The sequence below is a fragment of the Gallus gallus genome, chromosome 3, assembly GCF_016699485.2.
Source record: "Gallus gallus isolate bGalGal1 chromosome 3, bGalGal1.mat.broiler.GRCg7b, whole genome shotgun sequence".
Classification (NCBI taxonomy): Eukaryota; Metazoa; Chordata; class Aves; order Galliformes; family Phasianidae; genus Gallus; species Gallus gallus.
In genome coordinates, this window is record NC_052534.1 from 61,364,070 (window position 1) to 61,386,870 (window position 22,801).

The window sequence follows — 22,801 nt, forward strand, 5'->3', positions numbered from 1 at the left end:
TGTTGCAACCATTAATTGCCCTCTCTCATATTTTTTTGAAGTTTTCTTATCTCATCTGCAAAGAAAAGAAAGGAAAAGGGAAGGGAAGGGAAGAGAGGAAGGGAAGGGAAGGGAAGGGAAGGGAAGGGAAGGGAAGGGAAGGGAAGGGAAGGGAAGGGAAGGGAAGGGAAGGGAAGGGAAGGGAAGGCCATTAGGTACAGTAGAAACTATAGGTCATCAAGAAAATGAGCATGTCTGGGCCCAGAACTGAAGAAAACAAATATTTGAACCAGCTTTGTCCATAAAATTTGTCTTCCAGGAAACTGACTTCCTCGCTAGGCTTACTTTGTATACAAAGAATGTCCAAGCTGAACAGGATTAACTCAGGAAGAGCTGTGGGCTAATGTCTTCAAATATATTCTGTATTAGTTTTAATATTGACTGGCTCAATGTGGATAGAACGACCAAGGCTGAGCCCTTCAGAATCACTGTATGGATCAGAGCTGTTATTTATAATATTGATCAAAGTTTGAAAGGCTGACATTTGTGGCTTACATTATAAGAACAAGACTATAAGAATAAGTTATATAAAATTCAATTAGAATTTTGAATATACCAATGTTCTGTTATATGATTCAGGGCCAAATAGTACAGAGAATGAAGAGCCTTATTATGCCTTGCTCCACTCTTATGTTTACTGATGACTCCACTTCTAAGCCTCATAGTTAAAAGCTTGTGAATCATGAACTTGCCTTTTTTTTTTATTTTGGATATCTAGTTTTTCCACAGAAAAAGCTGTCTTACAGAGTAGAAGGAAGTGTAACTCCTAAAACTGATCTCAGCCTCTTCATTTTCTCCTTCTATAAGGACTCCAATCTCCACATAAACATAGTCCCCCTATTGTGTGCAGGGTAGGATTTTGCCATTTCTAAACTATAATCAAATCTGAAATCTTTTTTCTTTTCATTTAAAACAATGCCCTGTTTTTAAACAGTCCATTTTCATGAAGTTATTTATAACTATGCCTCACACAGATTTTGGAAGAAAACATATCATTATCTTCATCATGGGTCAACCACAGATTATAACTCTGTTTTAGCTTGTTATGATGAATACCTTTTCTGTGGAAAATAAGATATGGCAAAAAATGTGTGAGAACAGAATCTTAAGTGGAATACACCACCTCGGGTCCTTTTTCCATTTTAGGCTCGTTTATGGTGCATTTTGTTAGTTAGCTAATACTGAATTATAACGTACTTCAAATTGGAATTCTTTCAAAGTCAACTGGGGGGAGAACTATTAATCAATTAAAGCTGATGGATGCTGATCCTCAGTTTCTGTAAATTCCATAGCATAGAGAAAATGATCATCAAGGGGTGACTGTTATAAGAAATACTAATGGACAAAAACAGAAGAAGAAAACAGAATGTGAGAACCAGCCACATCAGTTTGAGATTTGCAGGACTGAAATGTAAGCAGGGCTGCTGAAATGGATGTAGGATTGGAAAAAAAAGTAATTGGTAGCTTTGCTTGAGATAGAAACTAATCTCTATACTAGAGATGCGAGCTAGATGTGAGCTGTACAGCAGAAGCACAATTACTTTGCAAAAACTTTGGAACATACAGGGATTGGCTCCCATTATAGCAAAGTACAGGGAAAGACCAAAGAAAAACAGACTAGTCTGCAATGGGGAAAAGCAAAAGAGACATTAGCTGAAGTACTTGGTGACCAGACTTTAGCTCACCACTTACAGCAGCAAAACATTGCATCACACAGCCAAACTCCCACTTCCTATTTTGCAATTTGTTTCTACAGAGCTACAAGATGCATGCAGCTCACGTCCTGCAGGTAGTGGTCATATGACTGCATGTGCTGTTGTGAAGTTGAACGTGCTTTGTTCTTCAGACCACTTAGTAGAGGCCCACTCTCTAGCTGGGAAGCAGAGGGGAGTGCCAGGGTACTGCAGGTTTTCTATTTTATTAGAGCAGATATTACTGAACTTTCTAAGTTTTAAAAACAGGGTATATGTTTGTTGAAGAAAATGAAAAGAAAGATAAAATTAAATATCTCTAACACCTGCAACTATATATATATATAGATACATACAAAATTATTGGAATTACAGTATTTTGCCAGTGGATTTTCTTCATAAATTTGCCCCTCTTCATCAGTTTTTATTCAAGAAAATAGAACACAATTTGCTAACACCCATTGGTTCCTAAAATGTATTTTCACTTGTTAAAATAAAAAAAAAAGACAAAAATAGACCAGTCTCAATTAGTTGAATCATGCAACCAGTTCTTCTTACTCAAGGAGATGAAGAAAGAACTGTATAGGTCTTACACAGTGGAATCACCCCAGAACAATAGTGGAAGTCTGGCAAAAAACAAAAAGGAATAAATAAATAAATAAGTAAATAATATAATCTCCCACTGAGTTAGCAGCAAAAACACTGTTATGCAACAGCAATTTAGTATTGTAGACAAAATCTGTGGCCCTGCTGTAGAACATGACTGTGTGGAGATTTTTATTTCCTTACTTAAAAATAAATCTTGCAGTTTGCTGCATTTCTCCTGCTACACGTAATCTTTATACTCTACTGCTATTATTGTACTGATTGATTGTCTTGTAGAAAGGACCCTAGCACTGTTTGTCTATGGGATTATGGGGGTATGTGGAGAGGGGAGGAAGGCACTGTACTATAAAGTGTCTCCACCTGCTCTGACATTAGTATGAATGCTTCTCCCACTGAGATACAATGCATTTAAAAAAAAAAAAAAATTAGGTAACTTATCCTTGACTGGAGAGAGGCTGAGCCAGTAACAGTGCCATGGTGTGATTGATTTGTTTGTTCTAACACAGCCTGTGCAATATCAGTGAGTTGAGAACACTCAGATAAAGGGAGTATAATTAGGTAATACTGATTTAATTTCTCCATGTTCTCTTCCCCCTCCCTCTCCCCCCCCAAAAAAAACATTTTCATTGGAATAAGACAAATGTGTCAGATTATACAAAAGGAAATACATTTTCCTGATAAAGGGGAGGTTCTTGTGGTTAAAGTGTGGGTCTGGTAGCTTTGATTTGTGTTCTGTTGTCAGATATTTGTTACATCAAGACACATTCAGCTCCGGCTATCACAGCAGTTCCTACTGGCTTCAAGAGGAACTATATCTACTTAATCCAGGTGTACTGTTTCTGTCTGGGAAAGGCACAGATATTACTCAACGACTCTCTTTTTCCAAGTGTGTTTCTGAAGATAGCATTCCCTCACATCTTTGAGCATTCTAAACTGCTGCTGTAGCACCAACATTTTTATTCTTCATCATTATGTTACAATCATAGATCCTCAAGTCCAAGAGGCCAGGGTGGCACCAGACATTCTAGTATTTGATTTTATTAGGGGACATACTCATGATACTTTACAAAAGTGCGCTTGGCTTGTGCCTGGGCTCCTTCTCCACTAAACCTAGAAGGACACCTCTACCTTTAAAGAGGAATGATTAAATATGTTCTCAGGTCACGAACAATTTTCAGAAACTAGAATCATCTAAAAACATATGTCTCTCTCTCTGCCAACATAGGCCTGCCTAATTCTATGTCTTCATCAGGAGTAGCACCTCGGGTTTTTCAATACATGATGAAATGGATGCATTTTCATCAAATCTTCATTTAAATAAACTGAACTCATGCTATTACTTCTCAATCACCTGTCCTTCAGATTTAAATAATAACTTTAATAATCTGGTTCCATATTGTTTTCCTTATAGATCTTTTTCCTTAGAGCCTCTTCTGAGCATAGTACATTGTTTGACATGTATGTACGCAAGGTAAGGTGAAGGGCTTCAAGTCTGAGGGGATTATTGCTGGATTATGTCTTTTTGGATGTCAAGACAGCCTGTTGACCCAAGCTATTCCTATACTGATAGTAGACAGTTTTTAGACTTTATTCTGTCCTTGAGTATCTCTACCACTCTTTCTATTGACTTGAACTGGTTTTAACCCTCTGAAACAGGTAACACATTAATGAGAGATAAAAAGAGCTGAAGCTACTCAGTGCTCATTTTGAGGTACAAAAGTACCTCAAAATGAGGTATATGATTATTCTCCAGCCTTCATTCAAACTGAATTTGTGGTGAATGCGAAATATCTGAGGGCAGCTCTGCTAATGTTTTCCATCACATGACATTGCAAAAAAATTGCAAATCCCATGAAAGGAAAAAAGAAAAGAAAAAAAAAAATCAAGAAAACAAAACAAAGCCAAAAAAAAAAAAAAAACCTAACATATAAGCACTCTGTAAGTCTGTTTTCAAGGACTTTGATTTGTTTGTTCCATTCTTAAAAGCATTATGTTGTTAACAAAGTGAGAAATTGATAATCTGCACAAGGTCATGGGAAACAAATTTTATTTTGGAGGTAGTCACTCAACACAGCCATTTAAACATTATTCTGATTCAGCAAAACACTTATGCTTACTTCTTCTTATCACATTCCTAAACAGGCAGGCTGGAAAAACACCCATGGCACAATGATTTCCATTGAAGTCAGCAGCTATGCATGGATGTCTCTGAACTGAGTTGAACTCAAAACTGCTCATTTTTATCCTGTATGAATTTTCTGAGAAGCCTTTAAATTATGTGCTCTACTGAAACATGTGCTTCTGCATAACTGTTATTTATTTTTAAAATAGCCCATTCTGAACGTGGAACACAACATTCACTGCAGAAGTATCAGAGTCCTTAGTTATTTTTCCCTCATCAAATTGATGCCACTGAAGAAGTAGAATGCAACCACTGCATTTAGTACACACTTTAGCAACTGTACACTCTTGCTGAAAATTTGCAATATCTTTTTCTTGTACATCACATAAGTCCCACTTTCTCAAAGTGAGATGTAATAGAAATATAATTATCATGCCACTGCCAGAATTTGCATAACAGATGTTCATTTAAAGCAGGCTGAAGGACTTCACTATAGAAACAGTTAAGGAACATCAGCCTCTACGAAGGACAGCCACTCTGGCCAGTAGTTTATCAACAGTCAGAAATAGAAAAGTAGATGAATAGTAGGTAAATTTATCTTCTTGTCATTATGATGATTTATTTTCACTTTATAAGATTTTACCCCTAATTTAAACTCCACTGTTTCCAAATAGAAGAAAAGGTTTTAAAACTTTGAAAATACAAGAGCTGATTCTCCTCCAAACTAATCTGCCAGTCCAAGAGGAGTGATGCTGCACATACTGGAGAACAAAGCAAGCCAACTTATACAAAGCTATGGAGCTACACAAATTACATCATCACAAGTCTAGTGAGCGTACATCTCACAGCGCTGTACACCAAACTTGCCTTACCCCAATGCTTTGACTACCTTAATCACTTTACCTAAGAGGCTTTATGTAATGTCTCACACAATAGCACAGAAAACTGATCAGAAGCAGAGTAGTCTTCTGTTTTTAACTTTGAACTCAAATAACAGTGGTGAATTACGTCATTCACACCAGGAGAGTTCCAGCATATAAACTGGAACTAAGTCCAGATCAAGTGCTAGGAAGAAACAGGATATTTAGGAAAGTATCTTAAACTTCAGGCAGCACATGAAGAGAAGGAAAGGAGGGAGGCAGGAAGTTACTTCTACTGGCATTAGTTTTGTTCAGTCCAGTACCTTTTGGCCTTGAATTCATGCCTTCACTCTGCAGCACTGCTATAATGGAGCATGTCAGCTGGTCCATATTATCACAGCAAAATCCATTTCAGCAATCATATTAATCCAGTCCAGATAAAGACCTCAGTGAAGCTGACTGATACAATGGGCTACTGAGTTCAACCTGGGTCTTCACAACAGCTGTAATCATCAATGATGTCAATTTTACACTCCACTGGTTCTAAGTAAGGAACCAGAGACAGAGCCTAAACTGGACCTTGACGTAAAATATGGTAACATGCTCTATCAAAATGCCTATTTTCTTTTTAGCAAATATTTTTTATAAAGTCATGGCCATCTTTTTATCATACATTGTGTATTTTGTATCTTTTCAGATCAACACTTAATTATTTGACCTAGTCTTGAAAGCAGATATATGCCTTATGAAATGTATTTGCCAGTAATAATGTGAAAATTCAAGAAAAAAAAATTATCAGAAGATACATGCCTGTCAAAAGTATACAAAAATTGTAACTCGGTAACTATGATTAATAACTTTGATAGGAAGTGATTTTTTTTTAATTTGTTTCTGATAGGCTTTTACAAATGATTGCATGACATTTTCCTATCAATTGGTTTTTTTAAATTAACTTTCAAAATAATCTGCACTGTGAAATATTATGTTCATTATGCTGTTAACATGAGTTTTTACTCTTTAGACTTGTTGTGATTATTTAAATATATGCATATTTTTGTAAGAGAGCAGAGCCATAGGAATTCCAAACAAATGATATTTCTGAGTAAAGGGTTCTCTGCTGTAGTTTATATATAGGTATCTTTTAATGTAAATATACTGCAATAAAAATCATAAGAAAACTTGGCGTTCAAACTTCCCCTAAGTAGTTGAAAAATTCTTAGCTTGAAATTGTCATTTATCTGCCATTTCTGAAAGGTCATTATAACCATATTATAAACCACAATGTTAAAAATAAGAGCACTAAACATTTATAATGGAATATGCAATCCTTCTTTACATTAATCATAGCGTCCATGTGCGTGCTATATATTGTAATTCATTTTAGCTTTGTTTATATTTATTTCAGCTTAATTGTCTCTATTAATTTTTAAAATTACTCCACTTTTCTTTCAACTTTTAAAAGTATTTCTCCACTATTTTCTTGCATGGTTGCTTTAATGCATTCAAAACAAAGAGACTTTCTTCTAAAAGAACTCTGAAGGCTTTCTCTTTCTAAAGGAATCTTCTAAAATGCACAATTCTGATTAGTTAATACCTTTACAGTCCACAGCCTTCTTCTATTCTGCTGATTTAAAGAAATAAGAATAACATGAGGCAGGTATATGTTCTCTTTTAATGTTTCACCTATCTATCAGAAGCAATTCTGAGTTTCAGGCTTACTCAAGTATGGGCCTCTCAGTGGAGGGTGCTAGCAGAAAAGGTGCTTTGGAAAAACGTGTACTTTCTGATCACTGGGATAATGGAATGTCTCCCACTAGGCAATGCCAGATGGCGGGTAATAGCTTCAGCAATGCTTGAAGTAATTGGTACAGAGTTTCTTAAATACTGAAAGTACTTTAAATTCAGTATCTGTAATGAGAATGGAGTTGTATTTCATCTGTAACATTTCTTTGACCTTTGTGGAAGGCCTTCAACAACCTCAATTCTCCACATCTTTTTCTCCCAACTTTGGATGGCTTCCACTTCCAATAACTCCTTCAACACCAGACTTCATGCCGAATGACATCCTTTACACCAAACTTAGAGGTAAATTATTTATTTACCTTGGGGACCAAGCCTACTTTATCTGCCTTGTGCTTAATAATTACTGCCACACGTTTAATGAGAAGCTTATACTTTCCTTGATCTTTGTATCAGTCAAAAATATTTGTTACTCCATTTTTCTTTCCAAAGTTTAACTTAGCTTGTAGCAGCCCACATTTTCCTTGACATTTTTCAACCGTTAAACATCAGATATTTTGCTGTAAAAAAGTGTTGTAACTACTGTCTCTAATCACTTTCTGAAGCTGGTACCTCAATCAGTAAGATTAGAAACTTGTCTGTATAATCCTTCTGCCCCAGCATGGACTATTCTTTGAACTCTGCAGTTTAGCTGATGTTTCTAACCAGTTCACAGTTTTGCAAAGCTGGAGATATTAGGCCTGATTCTGGTAGATGAATGATGTAGGAATACTGTTTTGAAAGTGTGGGATCAGTTAGTGAGTAGCAGTTTACCTACTCATTTTACAAGTCAAATCTTACTTCTACTTGTTTTTGATACAAGAACCTGCTTTAAAATGCCTACTTATGGATTTTATTGTTATCATAGAATCATAAAATCATAGAAATACAGAATAGCTTAGATTGGAAGGGTCCTTAAAGATCACCTAGTTCCAACCTCCTGCCAAGTACAGGGCTGCTACCCACTAGATGAGGCTGCCAGGGACCTACCCTTCAATGCCTCCATGGATGGGGAAGCTACAGCTTGTCTGGGCAGCCTGTAGCAGTGCCTCACCACCCTTTGAATAAAGAATTTCCACCTAACATCTAATGCAGGGCTGCTCTCAATGAGTTCTTCTCTCAGCCTGTACGCATAGCTGGGATTGGCCTGAACCAGTTGCAACACCTTGCACCTGGCTTTGTTGAACCTCTCATAGGACTACTTCTCAAACCCAATCCTGTCCCTTTGCATGAGATCCCTTCCTTCTATTCTATCAACTGCACCACTCAGCTTGGTGTCATCTGCACACTTGCTGAGTGTGCACTTTATCCCACTGTCTATGTCATTGATAAAAATGTTGAAGAGCACTAGTCTCAAGACTGACCCCTAGGGGACACCACTTACCACCAGTCTCCACGTGGACCCGGAGCAAGATGCTCAAGAAGTCAAATGCTTTAACACCACTGATTTGGGTTTAGACTCCTTCCTCAGTCAAACTATCCTGCAGATAGTGAAATATAAGCAAGGGATATAGAGACTTTGGGGGAAAAAAAAAAAGAAAGAAAAAGAAAAGGGTAAGAAGTTTCTTAATTCCAAGGCAATCCTTACGATTTCTATTGAAGTCCAACCTTGTACACAGTGACACAGTGATGATAATTCTCATTTTCTGTCCTAGCCACAAGCTATGAGCATAACTCACCAAGTATGCTCTTCTCTGACTTCTGGTGGGTTTTTTTGTTTTTGTTTTGTTTTTGATCTTCATCTGTGTGCCATAGTTTCAAAGTGCCAACTGTTGTTACTGTCTGGCCCTCCTTTTCATTTGCTGCTGCCTGTGCATGTAGTTACATTTTAATAAATGAAGACTTCTTACTAAGAGCCCTTATTAACAGCTTACACGCTGTGTTGCAGAGAGCAGGTGCATCTCAGGTGGAGATACTTCATTCCAGCTGGAGACCTGGGACTTCAAAGCACCTTGTCATACACCAGCCATCCAGCAAAACAAGCACAGCAGTGAGATCTACAGTCTTGCTACAGGCACAGATGTTGTAGCAACTCTTTCCAAGGTGAATGAAACTTCTTCCCATGTACACCACGGCTGCAGTAAATATGTTCAAGGTCACTGGAAGTCCCAGCAACAGGGAAGTCACCATGACCAGACTGTCAGACATCCACCTGTAGCACTTCTACCAGCCATCAATAAAACCAATGTGCTTCTGCAGATCCACGAAGATGATAACTATAGATGGCTATCTGACAGAGTTCCTCCAAGTGGGCAATGCTGTGCCTAGTTCTGCCAAACATTTTCAATTTCCTGAAAGTGGCTTCTACTTTGCTCACAGTGAGTTTTAGCCAGCTGATCTTTGTGAATGTGCTTTTTTTTTTTTTTTTTTTTTTTTTTTTTTTTTTTTTTTTTTCTCCAGCCAGGCATCCTGGCCTCTGGATTATCAGCATGGAGAGTAAGGAAGATGCATGGCTGAAGGTATCAGCATACCACTGACCTAAAAGTTTCATGATTTCCTCCAGAACGTTCAAGTGTTCAAGTAATAGTAGAACAAGATAAGCAATAGTGAAAGGTACACTGGATTCATTTTCATTATGGGGTCATCAGTTACAGTAAAAAAGAACAGCACTAACAGACTGCAATATGTTCTCTGCAGGTGAACAGAAAGCTAAGAGAACAAGAAATGTCTCTGTTCTTGTTCTCAGCTCAGGCTTTTTAAAGTCATTGGAGGTCATCACAGACTCCAGTGAGCTTCTCTGTAAAACAGGTGGACAAATCATCCAGATATACAATGTTCTTCAGGGTCAGTGTGAAATAGTAATTAATAACTGATGTTAAGATTTACTGGTCTGATAATTGTTGACAATATAAAACAGACATTGAAAAATGACCAAGCAAGATGACCTATGATCTGTTGAAGAAGATAAAATAACCACCACATAACATAATAAGAAAAATTGAAAGTGCTAGGTAGTGCTTAAAAGGCATAGATTTAGAATGACTGAACTGCTAAGGAAATGAGATCTGGAGTGTTAAAGGAAAATGAAGGGTAAAAATGTCTAGTGATCAGAATCCAAGACTGGGAGTAATTTTGTTTGTTGTTCTTGTTAAAATATGTATGCTGCAATGGAAAGCAGAAGACTCTGGATGCCAGTGATGCCTACAGGATTAGTCTGAGTTCCAGTCTTTGACCAAGATCTTACTCTACTGGATGGGGAGACAAGTAGATGGTTCCCACCTCAATTAGTGTATAACCTTAAAGAAAGAAAAGCGAAAAACAAGAGAGAGTGGAGGATGAGAAAGAAATAGGGAGAAGAGTTTGATATGCACATATGAATAGTCTGTACAAAAAGAGTAGTACAAATTGTTTAAACTGTTTTAACAGTTTAAAATTGTTTAATTTAAGAATTATCAGCAGTGCCAGCACAACAGCAGACTACTTGGTCTTCTTGCTGGGGTAGCAAAATTTGATTTTGCCTACTCTGCTGAGAAGCCTTGAGCTGGGAATGTGCAAGTACATGTCTGAAAATCTGAGAAGTGGATGATGAAAGCTGGCAGAGAAAGAAAACTAGATGCTAGGAAGGATGGCAGCAAGCCATGAGGCAGCCTGGGAGGAGCAAGGAGTAGTTCATTTAGTTCATTTGATGTGGCAGGGAAGGAGGAGCCAGGGGGAGAGCAGATGGGGAAAGGGCGATAGGAACAGTCCAATAAGCACTGCAGAAGCCTCCTGTAAGGATAGGAGTAGAGCAGCATTGCATTAGCAAAATAAAGAAATGAATGTTGCAATATAAGTGTTCATGGTGCATTAATTAAGATCCCAAACAATAAATTTAGATTGCCAGGAAATGTTCTTTTAAAGATGTTTCAAAGAAGAGTTTAGACACAGCCTGGACTTGTAGAACTATAGGAGATGGTGAATAATGCTTAGATTACAGATGGGAATTACAGTCAAGAGGACAGTGTATGACATCAGGTAAACTCTGACCTGAAAAGTTTGCAATCTCAAAGACAAGGCAGGTGTTTAAGACAAGAAGTGCCCAGTCCATGTGGAGGGGTGGAATGTCATTAAAATGCTTAGTGGAGCTGTAGCAACAACCACAGCTCACAATTTACATATGATGTTATTGCACAGCAGGTTCCTTTTATGCATTACAGCACAGATATATGTTAAAGTGGCATTTGAAGTAAGATGAATTGAGACACTAGCATGTCCAGACATGTGGAAAACAGCTAAGACTGCTTCTGTGCTAGTGCCTAGATCTAGAGCCAGAAAAGGACAGAAGGGAACTGAATCTTTTGGCAATACATCTGGTTTGGGTTGTGCAGCAATTCTTGACTACCCTTCTGCGAAATAATCCAGCTAAATATTTACTTGCTTGCATTATCACAACCAGACTAATGTCAGGATTTTCCTTTTACACTCTTATCAGTATACTACATACTTCTAAAGGTGAGAAAGTTTTTCATACTACATAAAATAGTCATATGAGTAATAAATCCAAAGTAAGAGAATGATATCATACTGAATCATACTAGCAACCTGGTATTCAAGGCTGTCCTGTGCAGCCTTCAAATACAAGTTGCTATGAGTTTGGAGGCAGCCTATGCAAGGAGAGATCATGGAAATTGTGTAAATAAATCCTCTGAAGTTCAGAAGATTAACTGGAAGGGCACAAAAACTGCATGTCACAAGTTAAAATCCAGTGGGAATTTCTTTTCTCATGAGAAAGTTGAATGACAGAAAGCAGACACACTGTAAAACAAATGTTCTCTCCCTCTGCTCTGAGTCAGCCTCGATTCCTCAGACCATCCTGGAGGATTGTCCTTTCCCCTTTCCAAGACTGTCCTGGGCACTGGATTCCATACAGTCTTTTGGGGACAAATTCAGTCACATCACTATCTCTCAACTCACAGCTTTTTTTGCTCAGTTGTGCAGCAAAGCCTTTTTGTTGTAAATTAAGCCAAAGCCTTCATGTCAGATCCCATGGGCACAAAGAACAGTTAGCTCTGTATGCTGGAGAGCTGCTGCCACACTGCTCTTATCCTCTCATTCTAGACTAAACATAACAAGGCCTCTCCTCATGTGGCACGTTTTCCATACCACTTATCATTCTTGCTCTTCTTGTCTGGGCTCTCTCCAGTTTTTCTCTATCATTTTTGAAGTGTGGTGCCCAAAACAGGGCAAAGAGCTCAAGCTGAGACTGCTCAGCGCCAAGCAGATTAAAACAGAAGAGCCATCCACATCTTACATAATAGTCTCTTGCTAATACATGCCACAGTGAGATTCATCTTTTCTTGGCCACACTGTGCAGTTCTTACTCTGATTCAGTGCTATGGTGAACTCATCTACACTATACTTGCCCAGTTTGCTTTTGAGAAAAGGACTGCATTAAGACCTAGAAACTTAAATGCTTCATTCTTAATCCCTAGGCCAATTACTCTGTCAAAGAAAAATGAGATTAATTTCTTTTTTACAAATCTGTGCAGTAGTTTTTTATTGCCTTGGAATATTCAAAATGCTCACAAACTGATTATATACTATAGTATTTTAGAATTTCTGGGGTAATAGGATTATCTTTCTAGCCGTTTTATTAGGTCCACATTTTAACAGACAGTTGTTACACCAGACAGTCTCCCGGTGTCTCACTCTGGTATCTATAGTAATCCATATTTTCTTTAAAATACCTATTAATAGTTCAGTGGTTGCTTTTGGTTAGTTCATTAAGTGTTGCAATATTCATGTTCCTGCCTGTTCTGTTAACACAGTGTTTGTGTTCAATGTCTTTATGGTTTGATACATCTTACTAGAAGAAAGGTAGACACACTGGAACTGCACAAGGCTTGAAGGAATACAGTGACATGAGAAACAATCTGTATTTTCCAGTCCTTACTAATGGTTCCCCTTGAAGAGAATAGATGACATTCACTCCATCAATATAAGGAAGCTTTCAGGTGCAACATCGAATTGGTAAGGAAATTCCTGATTTAAGGGTTCAGTAGTCTCTTTGGTTATGTTAAGATCAATGCTAACAGATACGAGGGTGAATTTTTAGGGGTGTGTATGGTAACCGGTAGTTAAATGTGTCTGATGACAACAACAATATCTTAATATGTTTTCCTTTCCTTCCCTTGTATTTTCTTTGATCACTGTTTAGCGTAATATTTTATCTAAAGCAGTGATTACTGTTTATCTTGATAGTTTAAAGATTAGCAATAGCTTTTTTCTTTATGGTATATCCTGCCTCTGTTATTCTGGTTGCCATCTGTCTCAGAATAGATTGAGAAGAGTAAAGTCTTTGATAAATACTGTGCATTATCACTGTTCTCACTTGGAGTAACAAAAAGCATTGTTGTGGAATGAGTATTTCTGCTCGCTTGTCTTAAAGGTTATTTAATGAAAACATGAACAAAAGAAGAATGTCTCTTCTTTGGCCAAACATAAAATGCCATCCTAAAAATAGAGCTAAAATCCTTACCTTGATGTGGCATTGCTCGAATCCAATCCACAAGTTAGTGAAAATCTTCATAAAGCATAAAGGGAGCCTTACTATCTCAGTGAAAAGGTATTTGTTGCATCATTTCTCAGCACCTCCTGCTGACTAAGAAATCCAAGGAGACTTTTATTAGTATGAGGACCAGCTCAGCATAGCTGGCTATAAAATCATGCACACACAGAGCTGAGCTATATGTTGTGACTAATCTGAAACCCACAGGTTACTGTAAAGTTGTCAGTAGCAGCAGTAAACAGAAAGAATAGGTTTGTACAAGACAAAGGAGAACCTGAAGACTTGAGCAAGCAAGAAAAAATCATTAATTCCCTAGGCTTGATTCTTGTTTATCTATATATATCATGAGTAACACTACAGAGATAATCAGTGTTACCTCAGAGTAAAAGATACAGTGGTGGAATAGAAATCAAATACAAGATAACATCAGTAAAAATGACATGCTGTGAAACAGAGAAGTGATGCAACATATATGAGAGTTCTTCTTTTGTTGGCATTTATATTTACATTTCAGACATATGGTGGAGCAAGGGGAATATTGCTTTGGTGTACAAAGTCTATAAAACCAACTTTACTGCAACCCCAAAGTATGGCTTAGTATCCGAGGATGTGTATAGAGTGAGTATCAAAATAAACTACTGGTGTTAACCTTCTGCATGTATTCAAAATGAAAATTTCGGGGAAATTTGCCAGCTATAAAAAAAATAAACATTGCTGGTTAATGTCCCTGGACCAGAACTAGCTCAGTGTGAATAAATTTTATTTACATAAGTGCAGAAGCAGGTTCCATTTGCTATTAGTTCTTCTAAGGTAAACTTTCTTATATAAACTATGGAATCTCCCACTAAAATAGTACCATGAAAGAGGGCCAAAATTTGGGGTTAAAACACAAAGACTGTATTTATTCTCTGAACTGCACTCAAAAACTCATACTTTTGCTGATTTGCTCGTCCAAGGATCACAAGGGAACAATCAGTTATAATAATGTCTACATTAGAATATATTGTCACAGTGTAGGAATAGTCCTGCAGAACAAAACTTAGTACCATGGACCTAATACCACCATTATGAAATGTTTTGAAGTTTTTACTGTGGAGTAGCTATTCCTGTTGACTGGACCATATCAAATACGTGACTATAGCGTGTCTTACAGCTAAGCACAAGAAAGACCCAGCTGGCATGTGGTGACATTGCTCCACAAGGTGACCCAAAGGACTGTAACTGGTGAGGATGAAGAAGTCCACTTCAGAAGCGTGTCTTGATCTGAAATATAGCACCAGTAGAGACATATCCAGGAAACTAAGCCCTGCCCAGCAGGAGTGTGTGAGTCAGACTTCATTAATCCCATTTCACAGGTGGTAGATGGAGACTGAGCACGTTTACATAAAACAAGTGGCAGAACTTTGATGAAGCTGAATACCTCACTTCCCAGAGACACTGGGTACTGTGGGGAACTATGTGGTAGGACAAAGTGCAGTGCTAAGCTAGTGAACTAATGCAAGTAGCCAGTAACAAGAAAAACAAAGCAGAAGCAGAAATGAAAGGATCTAGGTTGATTAAATGATCTTTCTCAGTCAATGATAAGGAAGGAGGATTGCAGTTGGGTTGGCTGTGAAAAGTAGCAGCTTAGATCAAGAGACACTAAATTGAGAAATATGAGGGCAAAGAGATCGCAGTCTCTATCTTGGCATTGTGAGATGTAACGCATGCTCCTAGTCTCTGGATGGAGGAAAGGTCACCCCACTAGCAGCCCACCTGCTTCCATCATAGCTTTGTCCAGGAGCAGCTATATTAAACATTGGAGCTCCCAGGCTAATTCACAGAACTCAGTTAGTAGAACTCCATTTCTATCAGTTCAGTGACCATCACAGAAACATGTTATTTTAACCAGCAGTAAGAGCTAATCATGTCTTATTTAGTATTGATTCTGTGGTTATCATATACAGCAGAGCTCGCCACTTCTATTTTTATGTTTTTTCTATTATTAGATATCTGATAAAACTGCTGTCCAGATTGGATATCAGCTAGTTACTTAATTATTATGTGGTTGTTCTGAAAAATGATGCCAGAAAATACAGACAAACCAGGAGTGCCAGTGTTGGTTTTGGGCTTAGCCTGCATATTTTGACAGTGAAGAGCTTAAATAAGTACATTAAAGATGTAATTCTGGAGGTCTCTAAAGCAAAGAGTTAGCTCAAAAGCACAGAGGCTTTTGGGAACAGAGAATAAACCAATTCATTGATGAGCTCATAAGCAAAAGAGTGCAAGTAGAAAAAGGTTATAGATATTTCTTTTTTGCATCAGAAGGCAGCAGGGACATGTCATGAGATAAGGCCCAAACTGTAATCACTCCAAGTCACTCAGTAGATATAAAAATATCTGTGAATAAAGACTCATGTCTTTCTCTCCTCCTCATGAATCCAAATGTACTGACCTAGAGGAAGAATGGCTTTGAGTTTCCATAGAGTATCACATTTTTTCTCTCCTAAGTGATTTTCGGAGAAATAAGTCTTAAATCTCTATTTTACTTTTGAGTGTACATTTGCAATTATTTGCTCATTGTATTAAGACAGTTGGATGTGAGAGTTAATTTTTTTTAATAAATACCTGCATCAGATCTTTGCCAAAAAGTTGCTCAGGGTCCATTTCTCATCTGTTAAAAAAACTCTGGTTCCTCTCTCAACCTCCATTTCCAGCAAAATTCATTTATAATGCTGTACTGTCCAAAAGGAGCATGAGATATATTTGTTTCAAAAATCACATAAATTCTGATAAAAAGATTGATCAGGATGTCCAGCCATCACAGCTGCAGGGACTGCAGTTTTCTCTGAAAATTCTTTTCCTTTCCTTTATCGTTGTATTCAAACTTCAGAGTATGATGCTTTTGAGTAACAAGTTCACAAACTGACAGAATATAAAGACATACCAAGATGTTTCATTTGTTGTGATCTGAATATAAGTTAGTCTTTCCCTCTCTGATATTTCCTAAATTTTCTTTCATGTCTCTTAGCACGTTCTTTTAGGAAATGCTTCATTTGGATACATCACAAATTTGTAATAATAAATACAGGCCAATTGGTGGTAATCAAAACTGGAAGAAGGTACGTTGGTGAAACACAGAATCTTGTCTTGAAGACTAGGAACACATGGCACATTAGAAGATGTAACAATATTTAACTAAAAAGAATTTCAGGTGTACTGTTTTTCTTATTCTTTTTTCTTTATCCATATTTATAGATCATGGAAAGAAGTTGAAATTACAGGAAGCAGCAGTCTTCTGTCAGTTTCTAAATTGTTTGTCATCTTCAGACTCCCACCTGTCTTTCCTCCTCTGGAAATTATGCAACTATTTAAGAGTCATTTTGGCTGTGTGTACAGTTTTACTGTACACTGTAAATAACAGTGATATCTCATTCCTGAAAAGTTTAAACTCAGAACGTGTTTTTTTGTTTGTTTGTTTTTGTTTTTGTTTTTTTCTAGCTATACATTGTAGCTAATAAGATCATAATGTTGGTCACGCTGAACGTTGATTCCCTTTGTTTTAAGTTTTTCATCTGCGGAACTTGAACAGCTGACTCATATTCTATTTGCATATGTACAGTTTTGTTGCTACTTTGAAGAACTTTAAAATAACTTAAGCTCTGAGCTGAAAAAAAATAATCCCAACCTAAGATTTTAGAAAAGCACACTACACCACTTCCCCCTGCCCCCAGAAAAAGGAGAGAGAACAATAGGGGGAAAAAAAAGAAGAAGAAGAAGAAGAAGAAGAAGAAGAAGAAGAAGAAGAAGAAAAAAGGTTAGATTTAAGTTAGATTTAACATTTTAAAATGAGTTTGAAAACCCTGAGAACAAAATGTTTATTTCTCCTAATCTCCCTGTTTGTTTTCATTTCTGGAGAGTTAGATTTTCCTGAGCTTTGCATCAATTTCAACACAAGTGTTTAAGAAATTTCCTCCTTGGTCACTTTGTGCCCAGATTCTAGACAGTGTTTGAAACCTGCATTACCTACAGACTCACCCAAGAATCTCATGTCGCCTTTCTATGGTATTTCTGTAAGGTTTAATATCTTTCAAAGCCATTCATCTGTTGTCAGACTTGCATAGTGTTACGGCGCATTGCTAGGATACAGTAAATGTTTTTAGAAGTGAAAGACCTCCCCTTTTTCCTATTACTATCTAGAATATAAGGCCAGATTTTACTCTCTGATATGCCTGTGCAACCCACAGTGGAGTAAATGAAGTCCAAGAAGGACTGGATAGAGACTGGGTAGAGAATTTGGCCTTGAAGATTTATAGAGCTATAAAAATACAAGTAGATAGCTCAGATGATATTTTCTGGAATTTAGAATGGAACCAACATCCCTATCAAAAGTTTCTTCTTAAAATGGTGTTAGAATCCCTTGGAACATGATTTTTTTTATTATTATTTTAAAGTCCTTGGATTCATTTGACCTTCAGTCTGATCTGTCAAAGGTAAAATTTGCATTTGCATGGCAAGTCAGCCTAGTTCTCTTCCCTCTTCCTCTCTTTCCTATCTGGTATCAAGGGTGGGGCAATATAAGACAGAATATAAGTCAGAAGCAGAAGTGCAGTGCTGGCTAACTCAACATCTCCTGGAAGCTGCAACAGAAGTTCTCCCACTGTCCAGAAGAAGGGATATGAGGTGGGAGTGGAACTGCGTGTTTTGGAATGACACCTGAGGCAGTGACCTAATAAGCCTTACGTAGGAGAGAAACAACACAGACTGTGAGCTGCAATAGTAGCTTACTCAGATTTTGCAAATTAGTGAATCTCATTCTTTTTCTGACTTGTCATGATGTCCATGAAGATTCTTACCCTCTTCTTTTTTTTTTTTTTTTTTTTTGAAAATAATTTTCCTATCTCCTAGGCAATTACTGAAGAGCCTGACATTTATTCTTTGAGTACTGTTTAGCATAATGTATGTATTGTAGACCTCCTTTTTATTTACTGTCTGTTTTTCCACTCTCAAAACAGAATTAACTCAAGATAAACACTAGATAATGAGAATCAAAAGCATGTGTAATAGCCATGCCATTTCGTAATTACTTGTTACATCTTTGTTTGGCACACTGGAATTTGTTAGGAGAAACATGGTAGTATCACAAGGTCAGAGTCTCTACAACTTAATCCATCCCTAACAAAGGCTGGAATTCAGAGGACACAGACTTCTGTACAAAAAGAGTTTCAATTGAATTTAAAAATAAATCCCCTCAAGATGGTGAGCAAAATGTAGTCAATTATAAAGAGGAAAAAATATTGAAAATAACTCTCTCCCCAAAGTCTCCTTGATTAGTTAACATATTTTTTAAATAAAATAAACACCTTCATATATACAAGATACTGTTGCTTTGCTCTCTTGGCTAGGTGCCAAATCACCTCAACTGTGATCATGATAGATTTCAAAAATTAAGCAGAGGTAAGCCTGCTTTGCAAAGTTACTCAATAGGGAGTTCTCCAAGACGAGCACAGAGGCTTACAGTCTTGCAAGCAATGCTTTAATAAGAGTGGAAGTAACATTCTTTTCAGACTCACAGACCCATGCTGGAACTTAGGAAGAATTGTACTAAGGATAAATACTGTGATTAAGATTAAAAAACAGTGGTGGAGAAAGATGGTACTCTGTAATTCATAGATGCAAGCATAGAAGTATGTATGGATCAACTGGAAAAAAGAGAACTTGGCAGAAAAATCACACTTTTGTTCATAACTCACTCATCTTGCTATTCTGTGGAACACACTTACTTCTAACCTCTTTCACGCAGATCAGTGCCACCCGAAGGTACTGTGACAACTCTTCCAGTTTAATAATATATATTGAACTGATGTCCATGAAACATCATCTCCTTTCTAAACCTCACTGTGACACAGAGCAATCTGGAACATTTTGCATCCTCTCAAGTAATTCTTCTGCTTTCATGCACTTACAGTCCTCTTCAGCTGCACAAAATCCAACTGACTTGTGGCCAGAAGTATAAAAATACACTATAAGTAGTATGAATGTGCTCTCTTAAATAGCCCTGTCAAAGCTCTTCCCGGCTCTGTGTCTCCTTCTTCTTTGAGCACTTGTACTGGTGTTGCAAGACCAAGAACAGTTATAATGAGAACTACATGTCCCATGACAGTGGAAATTCATACTCTAAATCTAGGGTACCAAACCCCAAATCTAGGATACCTAAATCTAGTCATAATTTATCCTCTAAATGGTGAAACTATTTAGGGATCATTCTCTGTCCTCAAGAATAAACGTGAGCTTGTGATTTTTGTGCTTTCTATTTGGCTCTCTGTGGCTCCCTGCAACCCTATGGTTGCCTCAACCATAGAGGTTATTGGCAGCAGCCATTATCAGAGGACTGGCTTCCTCAGTTTTGTCTTGGATATGTCTGAGGCAAGAACCAAAACCATGCCAAAAAGTAGGTTAGAAGCTAAGAAATGATGATAGTTATGGGAGAGTAATCAAGCCTGTGTTCTTTATACTACAGTAAGGATGCAATCTAAGGTTCTTGCAAAATGAGCAGGTAGCACTGTGACCTTCTATGTGTCCTTTGCAATTAGAATATTACTCACAGGGAAATAAGAGATCTTATTATTAGTGTTTTAATCACAATGAATAAGCCAATTGTATTTTTAATTAGCTTAATAAGCAACAGCCACTAAATCTAAATTTGTAATCATCACCCTATGCAATAGTAACAGACTAACTTGATCAACAGTCTCTCTTACTTTTACATCCAAGTGATGCCAATGACATCCAGTCAGCAGCAAAAGTGGAGTTTAATCTAATCTATTTATCACTTGTTTACAATCACCACATCACAAAGTGGTTGCAATTAGATACTATAGTTTTATTTTTTGATCCTTCCTTCTTCTTGTGACTTGGTGGCTGTATTCAGAGCTGTGAGAAACAGCTGACTTGTGCCTGTGTAGCACGTATCTCAAAAATAATTATTTTAGTCTGTTCCCAGAGAGAGCGATGCTGACAGCTGTCCCTGTTGGAGGCTGAGAGGCAGTATATTACCTTGAAGCCACCAGTCACAAGACAGGTATTTCCTGGCTGGGCAAGCCACCAGCAGAGTGATTGTGTGTATGCTTCTGGCTGAGCCTAGAAGACATATGGATGCTGGCCTGCTGGCTGCATCTCAGAGCTCTAGACTGCTTTTCAAGATCTCAAACAAGTTAAGCAGGATGTACCTACTTCCCAGTACAACTGGTTTGGCATTAGTAATTACTGTTGCTGTGGAGGAGGAGAGCAAGCCAGTTATTTGCAATGAGAAGGGAACTCATGGTAGGTGAGGTTATGGCAGGAGAAGAAGAATCATGGTTTAATGTTAACAAAATGGAGTCTCTGCAGGTTTATCCACACATTTGTGTTGGTGACATTTAATGCATGGAATGAAACTGAGCTAGAAGCAAGTTACATCAAATACATGAACTCAACTTCTATTTTCCTTATGTAAGTCTTTTTCAGCTGTAGTAATTTTAAGTTTTACCTGAAAACATTACAGGTAGTATCTCCAGGCAATCAAATACTTGAAAGATATTTTATGACATTGACTCACACTAAGTATTATGTGAATGCATCACGCACTCAATGGCTTAGGTAAGTTCATTTTCATTCAGGCTTGGTGACAGCTGATTGCTCTTCAAACCAGACTCACTAGATTTGCTTAGAATTATTATTGCAAAATTTGTAGTTGTATTCACCTGCACTTCAGGGTACATATCTGATGACTATATAAAAATCTTTGTTTAACACAGGTCCCAGAGTAGCAACCTTTCTACAAACAGCACTGAGTAGAGAGATGGGAAGTTCAGATTAAGGGAACACAGATATTTGCATCTCAATGACACTTTCTGTTAAACCACTCTAAAGCATTGATATCCTGGTCCTACTTCCACTGAAATCAATGGCAAAACTCCCACTGAGGTCAGTGGAAGGTTTGATCTGACCCTACTACGTGAATGGCCAGATTGTGGTATTCCAACTGCTACCGAGAAAGCTGTTCTGTCTGTGCAATTCCACATAATATCTTTTTTTTGAAGTAAAACACTACTCACTCTCAGTGTCTGTCATAAAGCTCATATCTCCTTTGAAATTCATCAGTAAATGCGATGAGCTTATACATAGGAAAGGAAGTGCATTAGTAGTGCATACCATCTATCTGCTCTTTAAGTAATTGTGAAACATTTCTGGTAATACATTTGTAATTTTGATGGTTTTATGTCCTAATGGTTTTATGATTTTTTTATGACTTCAGTATTTATTTTGTGAGATAAGTCAGCTAAATCACATGTAGTGTTTATCTTTGCTGACAGGATGCTAACATTTTAAACAAATTTCCTAACAAACTGTAAGGAACAAGTTTTTTGTATTACTCTTCATAACAGTGGCTAAAATTTGTATAATGGCCCTCCTGAATAAATGAGAGAAAAAATCTCTGAATAAGTCAAATGAAGCCCCTTGAAAAGAATTCAAGAGTTTTTGCAAAAAAGTAATTGTATTGCATTCACTCCCTAGGTGGTGCAGGGGACAATCTTTTGAAAGCCTAAAAGCAAATTCATACTAGTGAAGGTATCTAATAATTGAAAGCAAAATGTACTTCTCTCTTGGAAACCTCTCCATATATCCATGTATATATTTACCTACACTGCACGTGTTATGGAACTATTGTACAGTGTTTAATAATTTTTAATGGCTGAAATGGTTTGTTGTAAATAAGAAAATGCTTTCCTGTTTTTAAACTGTACGCTTTTACTTCTTAGTTTTTTTCTCCCACAAAGGATACGTATCCCTTTCTGTTAACACTTTGTCTACAAAAGAAATTAGGGAGCAGTAGCAAAAGTGAAGTTTCTAGAAAATTAAAAAATCCCAGATTAGTAAATCGTAACTGTCATCCATAGAGGGAATGGAAGCAATAGCTGAGTTTGGATGGAATCATTTACCATGTGTGATGATGCTAGAAGATGCATGTTCCACAGCTCTTTTAGATAGTTATGTATACCTGACTTGAATCTTCATGAAGATCTTGACCACAATAACTAGGATTTTTTTTCTTGTTTTCAGTATGGAGTGAGAATGACAGTGTCCCAAATACTGTGAAAAACTCTTGTTCTCATTATTGTAATAAACAATACATGTGTCAGAAATCTCATGAAATAGCCCAGATTTACAAAGTAGAAAAAAAAAAAAAAAGATTAAC

The 22,801-nt window shown here is 37.3% G+C and overlaps 1 long non-coding RNA gene across 1 annotated transcript; it reads left to right on the forward strand.

Moving 5' to 3' along the window:
- Positions 1–12,910: 12,910 nt before the first annotated feature.
- Positions 12,911–17,336, forward strand: LOC107053072. Its single transcript, XR_001466022.4, has 3 exons — positions 12,911–13,046; positions 14,099–14,202; positions 14,738–17,336. It is a non-coding gene; the product is annotated as an uncharacterized LOC107053072 (long non-coding RNA).
- The last annotated feature ends 5,465 nt before the right edge of the window (positions 17,337–22,801 follow it).